Source organism: Triticum aestivum, chromosome 4A, assembly GCF_018294505.1.
Source record: "Triticum aestivum cultivar Chinese Spring chromosome 4A, IWGSC CS RefSeq v2.1, whole genome shotgun sequence".
In the NCBI taxonomy this organism is placed as follows: Eukaryota; Viridiplantae; Streptophyta; class Magnoliopsida; order Poales; family Poaceae; genus Triticum; species Triticum aestivum.
This window is the reverse complement of record NC_057803.1, coordinates 467,517,384-467,525,385: the sequence shown is the minus strand read 5'-3', so window position 1 is coordinate 467,525,385 and position 8,002 is coordinate 467,517,384.

The following is an 8,002-nucleotide window of genomic DNA, read 5'->3' as shown; positions in this document are numbered from 1 at the left end:
ACCTTAGCTTCTTATGCTAATGGTATATATGATTGCTACGATGTGGAACGAATAGAAGAATTTTTTGCTTTTATGGGTGCTTGTGAAATTGAATCTTTGTTTAAAGAGTTTGAAGATTTTGATGATTCAGTTTATAAACCTGAAAATTTAGCTATCCTTAAATATTGTTAAGAGAATTATAAATACAATTATGATATTGATGAATTTATTGAGAAAGTCTCCCCTGTCCGAGAAGAGACTAATATTTTGCAGGAGTCTATGGAAGAAGAAATTGATGAAACTGTGAGCTCATTGGATGAAAAAGATGATGAGCAGAGCGAAGAACAAAAGGAGAAAGATCGGATTAGCTACCCGTTCCCACCTTCTAATGAGAGTAACTATCCAACTCATACATTATTTAATGTCCCTTCATTCTTACCGAAGGATGATGCCATGATAATTGCTATGATCCCGTTGGTTCGTTTGAAATATCCCTTTTTGATGAACTTGATGCTTGCTATTCTTGTGGCCAAGATGCCAATATGAACTATGCTTATGGAGATGAACTTGTTATTGTTCCTTATGTTAAACGTGAAATTGTTGCTATTGCACCCACACATGATAGTTCTATTATCTTTTTGAAATCTTCAAACTACACTATATCGGAGAAGTTTGCACTTATTAAGGATTATATTGATGGGTGGCCTTTTACCGTTGCACATGATAATTTTGATGAATATAATATGCATGTGCTTGCTGCTCCTACTTGCAATTATTATGAGAGAGGAACTACATCTCCGCCTCTTTATGTTTCCAACACGATAAAATTGCAAGAAACTTCTTATGCTATGCATTGGCCTTTAGTTGATGTGCATGAATTGTTCTTGTATGACATGCCGATGCATAGGAAGAGAGTTATACTTTGTCATTGCTTGATATATGTTGCTTTGTGCTCACTACTAAATGCCAAATCATTGCTACTCCCTCCTTCCATCTATATAGGGCCTAATGCATTTTTAAGACCGCCTTTGACTATTGACAAGATTAATAGTACATGACATGCACAATGTGAAAATTATATCATTGAAAGCTCCTTTCACACTTTGTGTAAGTTGCATGTCATATATTATTTCTCAAATATTTGGTCAAAGTTAGCCTAGAAAAATGTATTAGGCCCTATATAGATGGAAGGAGGGAGTAATTCAAATTGGCTTTGATATACCTTGGGATCCGGGTGGATTCATTACGTGAGCACTTTATGCCTAGCTTAATGGCTTTAAAGAAAGCGCTGCCAGGGAGACAAGCCAGAAATTTTAGAGAGTCATTTATTTCTGTTGAGTGCTTTAATAGAGTTTAAAAACAAAAGAAAATAAAGAGGGCAACCCAAAACTTTTCAAAAAGGAAAGTGAAAGTGAGAGAGACAAGCATTGTTAAAGTGAGGGAGCTCCTTGAACTTTGTTCATGCTCACGGAAACTTTGTGAATCTTGATTACAGAAACTTTTCAACAAAAATAATTATCCCCTTGTACAATTCCATTGTATTATAAAAATAATGTGCCAAGATTTGCTTTTAGGATGTTTACATTGCTTGTTGGTTTGTGTGGTGCAAAACATAAACTTTGGCTGTAGTGCGCGATTTTACATTTTTTACTGGAATGTCAAACAGTTCTGGAAATTTTTGCACTGTCTTTCTATACATTTTTTTATTTTTTATATTTTTTCAGAATTTGTGGAGTACCAGAAGTATGGTGAATGTTCAGATTACTACAGAATGTCCTGTTTAAGACAAATTCTATTTTTGATGCATTGTTTGCTTGTTTTGATGAAACTATCGATTTCTATCAGTGGATTAAGCCATGGAAAAGTTATATTATAGTATCTACAATGCAAAAACAAAATATGAATTGGTTTGCAACAGTACTTAGAGTAGTGATATGCTTTATTATACTAACCGATCTTACCAAACTTTCTGTTGAGTTTTGTGTGGATGAAGTGATCAAAGATCGAGGAGGTTTCGATATAAGGAGAAGGAGGAGAGGCAAGAGCTCAAGCTTGGGGATGCCCAAGGAATCCCAAGTAAATATTCAAGGAGACTCAAGCGTCTAAGCTCGGGGATGCCCCGGAAGGCATCCCATCTTGCTTCAACAAGTATCGGTATGTTTTCGTCTTCGTTTCGTTCATGTGATATGTGCAAATCTTGGAGCGTCTTTTGCATTTAGTTTTCACTTTTATTTGATGCACCATGTTGGTATGAGATAGTCCATGGTTGATTTATAGAATGCTCTTTGCACTTCACTTATATCTTTTGAGTATGGCTTTATAGAATGCTTCATGTGCTTCGCTTATATCATTTGAAGTTTGGATTGCCTGTTTCCCTACACATAGAAAACCGCCATTTGTAGAATGCTCTTTTGCTTCACTTATATTTGTTAGAGCGTGGGCATATATTTTGTAGAAAGAATTAAAATCTCTTGCTTCACTTATATCTATTTAGAGAGATGATAGGAATTGGTCATTCACATGGTTAGTCATTAAATCCTACATAAAACTTGTAGATCACTGAATATGATATGTTTGATTCCTTGCAATAGTTTTGCGATATAAAGATGGTGATATTAGAGTCATGCTAGTGGGTAGTTGTGTATTGTAGAAATACTTGTGTTGAAGTTTGTGATTCCCGTAGCATGCACGTATGGTGAATCGTTATGTAACGAAGTTGGAGCATGAGGTATTTATTGATTGTCTTCCTTATGAGTGGCGGTCGGGGACGAGCGATGGTCTTTTCCTACCAATATATCCCCCTAGGAGCATGCGTGTAGTACTTTATTTCGATGACTAATAGACTTTTGCAATAAGTATGTGAGTTCTTTATGACTAATGTTGAGTCCATGGATTATACGCACTCTCACCCTTCCATCATTGCTAGCCTCTTCAGTACCGTGCATTGCCCTTTCTCACCTTGAGAGTCGGTGCAAACTTCACCGGTGCATCCAAACCCCGTGATATGATACACTCTATCACACATAAGCCTCCTTATATCTTCCTCAAAATAACCACCATACCTACATATCATGGCATTTCCATAGCCATTCTGAGATATATTGCTATGCAACTTCCATCATCATCATATACATGACCTGATCATTTATTATCATACTGCTTTGCATGATCGTAAGATAGCTAGCATGATGTTTTCATGGCTTGTCCATTTTTTGATTTCATTGCCACACTAGATCATTGCACATCTCGGTACACCGCCGGAGGCATTCATATAGAGTCATATCTTTGTTCTAGTATCGAGTTGTAATATTGAGTTGTAAGTAAATAAAAGTGTGATGATCATCATTATTAGCACATTGTCCCATGTGAGGTTATCAAAATAAAAGTGGCTAGAGAAGCCCCCCCCCAAAAAAAAAGAGAGAGGCCAAAGAAGCCTACAAAAAAATGAGAGAAAAGAGAGAAGGGACAATGTTACTATCCTTTTACCACACTTGTGCTTCAGAGTAGCACCATGTTCTTCATATAGAGAGTCTCTTGAGTTATCACTTTCATATACTAGTGGGAATTTTCATTATAGAACTTGGCTTGTATATTCCAGTGATGGGCTTCCTCAAGTGCCCTAGCTCTTCATGAGCAAGCAAGTTGGATGCACACCCACTTAGTTTTAGTTTGAGCTTTCATACACTTATAGCTCTAGTGCATCTGTTGCATGGCAATCCCTACTCCTCGCATTGACATCAATTGATGGGCATCTCCATAGCCCGTTGATTAGTCGCGTCGATGTGAGACTTTCTCCCTTTTTTGTCTTCTCCACACAACCTCCATCATCATATTCTATTCCACCTATAGTGCTATATCCATGGCTCATGCTCATGTATTGCGTGAAAGTTGAAAAGGCTTGAGAACATCAAAAGTATGAAACAATTGCTTGGCTTGTCATCGGGGTTGTGCATGATTTGAATATTTTGTGTGATGAAGATGGAGCATAGCCAGACCATATGATTTTGTAGGGATAACTTTCTTTGGCCATGTTATTTTGAAAAGACATGATTGCTTTATTAGTATGCTTGAAGTATTATTGTCTTAATGTCAAATGATAGACTATTGCTTTGAATCACTCGTGTCTTAATATTCATGCCATGATTAGATTACATGATCAAGATTATGCTAGGTAGCATTCCACATAAAAAATATCTTTTTTATCATTTACCTAATCAAGGACGAGCAGGAATTAAGCTTGGGGAAGCTGATACGTCTCCGTCATAACTATAATTTTTGATTGTTCCATGCCAGTATTCTACAACTTTTACATACTTTTGGAAACATTTTATACTATTTTTTGGGACTAACATATCGATCCAGTGCCCAATGTCAGTTCCTCTTTGTTTCATGTTTTTTGTTTCACGGAAAATCCATATCAGACGGAGTCCAAATGGGATAAAAACTTACGGAGATTTTTTTTGGAATATATGTGAATTTTGGGAAGTGGGATCAACGCGAGACGATGCCCGAGGGGCCCACGAGGGTGAGGGGCGCGCCCTGGGCCCTCGTGGCCACTCCGTAAGGCGGTTAGTGCCCTTATTTCTCTGAAAGAAAGCCAATATCCGGATAAAAATCGTGTCAAAATTTCAGCCCAATCGAAGTTACGGATCTCCGGGACTTTAAGAAACGGTGAAAGGGCATAATCGGGAAGCGCAGAAACAGAAGGAAACAGAGAGAGAGAGAGAGAGAGAGAGAGAGAGAGAGAGAGAGAGAGAGAGAGAGAGAGAGAGAGAGAGAGATCCAATCTCGGAGGGGCTCTCGCCCCTCCGCCGCCATGGAGGCCATTGACCAGAGGGGAAACCCTTCTCCCATCTAGGGGGAAGGTCAAGGAAGAAGAAGAAGAAGGGGGGCTCTCTCCCCCTCTCTCCCGGTGGCGCTGGAACACCGCCGGGGCCATCATCGCGACAATGATCTACACCAACAACTTCACCGCCGTCATCACCAACTCTTCCCCTCTCTATGCAGCGGTGTAACCCCTCTTTTACCCGCTGTAATATCTACTTAAACATGGTTCTCAATGCTATATATTATTTCCTAATGATGTATGGCTATCCTATGATGTTTGAGTAGATCCGTTTTGTCCTATGGGTTAATTGATGATCGTGATTGGTTTGAGTTACATGTTTTATTATTGGTTCTGTCCTATGGTGCTCTCCGTGTCGCGCAAGCGTGAGGGGTCCCCGCTGTAGGGTTTGCAATATGTTCATGATTTGCTTATGGTGGGTGGCGTGAGTGACAGAAGCACAGACCCGAGTAAGTAGGTTGTTTGCGTATGGGAGTAGAGAGGACTTGATGCCTTATAATGCTATGGTTGGGTTTTACCTTAATGATCTTTAGTAGTTGCGGATGCTTGCTAGAGTTCCAATCATAAGTGCATATGATCCAAGAAGATAAAGTATGTTAGCTTATGCCTCTCCCTCAAATAAAATTTCAATAATAATTACTGGTCTAGTTATCGATTGTCTAGTGACAAATAATTTTCTCGTGACAAGCTCTCTACTGAAACTAATTTAGTTGTGTCTTTATCTAAACATCCCCTATCTTTTTTACATGCTCTTTATTATCTTGCAAACCTAGCCTACAACACCTACAAAGTACTTCTAGTTTCATACTTGTTCTAGTAAGGCGAACGTTAAGCATGCGTAGAGTTGTATCGGTGGTCGATAGAACGTGAGGGAATATCTGTTCTACCTTTAGCTCCTCGTTGGGTTCGACACTCTTACTTATCGAAAGAGGCTACAATTGATCCCATATACTTGTGGGTTATCAAGTACGCTGGCGACAGTGAGGACGACAGTGGTGATTCTGATGATAGTGAAGAAGTCGAGTCACCTCCCCGCACCGAGCGTCGAACCAAGGCAAACCAAGATCCGATTAATGACCAGAGCAAGGCCTCGGTGTCGAATGTCGGGAACCCCAAGCACACTCGAACGATAACTCCTAACCTTAGTGAGAAGAGTGCAAAGCAGCCCAAGACTGTTCCACCGAAACCTCTGAAGGCCCTACCCAAGATTAAGGTCGACGTGCCCATTGCTTCAACGTGAGTGTTCTTTGCATATTTCCTTTCTTTATTGTTGCAGACCTTCATTGTTTTACTGATCGAGTGAAATTTGGATGCCAGAGCTGCCACTTCTACGACGTCGCCCATGCCGATCGATGAAGAACATGCGGAAATGGATACTGCGGACGCAACCACTTCTCGGCCAGGTATGATAACTTATATTCCACTCTGTCTCACTAATTGACCCAATGATCGACTGAGTTTTCGCTATCGAGTGACTGCAGCACCAATGGATGTCATCCACCTCACAGATGATGACAAAGACGAGCCTCAGAAGAACACAAGAGGAGAAGGTAGAACCTCGACCGCCTCCCGCAGCTTCACTAGGAGAGTGTCGTCGGGCCAAATGTCTCATGCACCGCCTGAAGTTGTTCTTCAAGAGCAAGGTGGTTCGTCTCGAGCTGGTGCTATCTTCGTTGCTCCTCTATTGACTGCTTCTCCTTTAGTGTCGACTGCTCCTGTTTCGGGTCCAACTAGACAACCTCAAGTGTTGATCCCTCTAGCCGCGTCGCCGACTCCTGCATCAAATGTGTTCACTCTACATCATGTCCCTGAGGACCAGACTGGTGCTAGCAAGGAAGCTATGATTCATGCTAACTTGATGATGTGGCGTCTGAAGGAGGCTTATGAAGCTAGCAAGACGGCTTACGATGCCAGTGCAGCTCTTCAGGCAAATGTCTGAGTAAGTGCGATTGTATGCTGATTTTTGATTGGGTTTTTTCCATCCCATCTTGACTTTGTACACCCACTGGGTGTTTCCTTTGACTCATGACGTCAGAATTGCTTTGCTCATAGTTTTTCAGACTGTAGCTCTCCACTCGGGCCGATCAGGCCATGCCAAGTGGGAATTGATCCAGTGGGGGCACGCTGAGTGCACCCACTGGGTGTAGTCCCCGAGACTGCCGTCGAATGTTAGATTCGGCGGGGGTCTTAATGAACATGTGTTTTTTCTCTCCACTCGGGCCAGTCGGGCTAAAGCCGAGTGGAAATGAATCCAGTGGGGGCACGCTGAGTGCACCCACTTGGTGTAGTCCCCGAGACCGCCGTCGAATGTCTGATTCGGCGGGGGTCTTAGAATGCTTTTGTTTGTAGCAACTGGATTAGCTCTTCTCCACTCGGAAGTAGAGGAATATTTGAAACTCTTTATTATCGTCGACTAAATAGTTCCTTCGTTGATCTCAGAAAACTTGTGAGCTCGGGACTCAGTATGATGCTCTAGAGAAGGAGAAGACCCAACTCCAGTTGGACTTGGAAGTGACCAAAAGGAACTTGGGAGCATGCTCAGACGGAGATGAATACCATGGGAGGTAAATCCTGTCAACTAAATGCACCGTTGTTCTTTTCTTCTGTCCTTTGAGCCGAGTAGTTTTACTCGAACAGATATGCGTAATGAGAACCATCAACTTCAAGCCCGACTTAGGAATGTTATTTCTTTAGACACCATGGAGCAGGCCCTAGTAAAGAAGGACGAAGAACTCGCGGGTGCTCAGAAGGTGTCTAAGGAGAAGACTGAAGCCATTGAGGCAAAGCTAGCTTTAGTCGGAAAGTTGGAGGAGGAAAACGCGTCTATGAAAACTGTTGTTGAGGATCTCAAGAAAGAACGGCCCGAGTGGGGCAAAAAGATTGATAATCAGGCGAGTGCCTTTGATCTGGAGAAGACCACTCTGACTGGCAAGGTGGACCAACTCACACAAAAGAGGGACGCGCTAGAGAAGTATCTGAGAGGTTTCGCAAAGAAGATGTATGGCATGCTTGAAGGTACCTCTCTTTGGTCGAGTGAATATCCACGGACTCTGAAACCAATGGCATAACTAATCTTTTCTTTCCCCTTGTGCAGAATTATGTCATAAATTCGAGGAGGAGACTGATCGGATCGAGACGGATCTAGACCCCACCAAGTCACTTATAAAGGACGCAGTG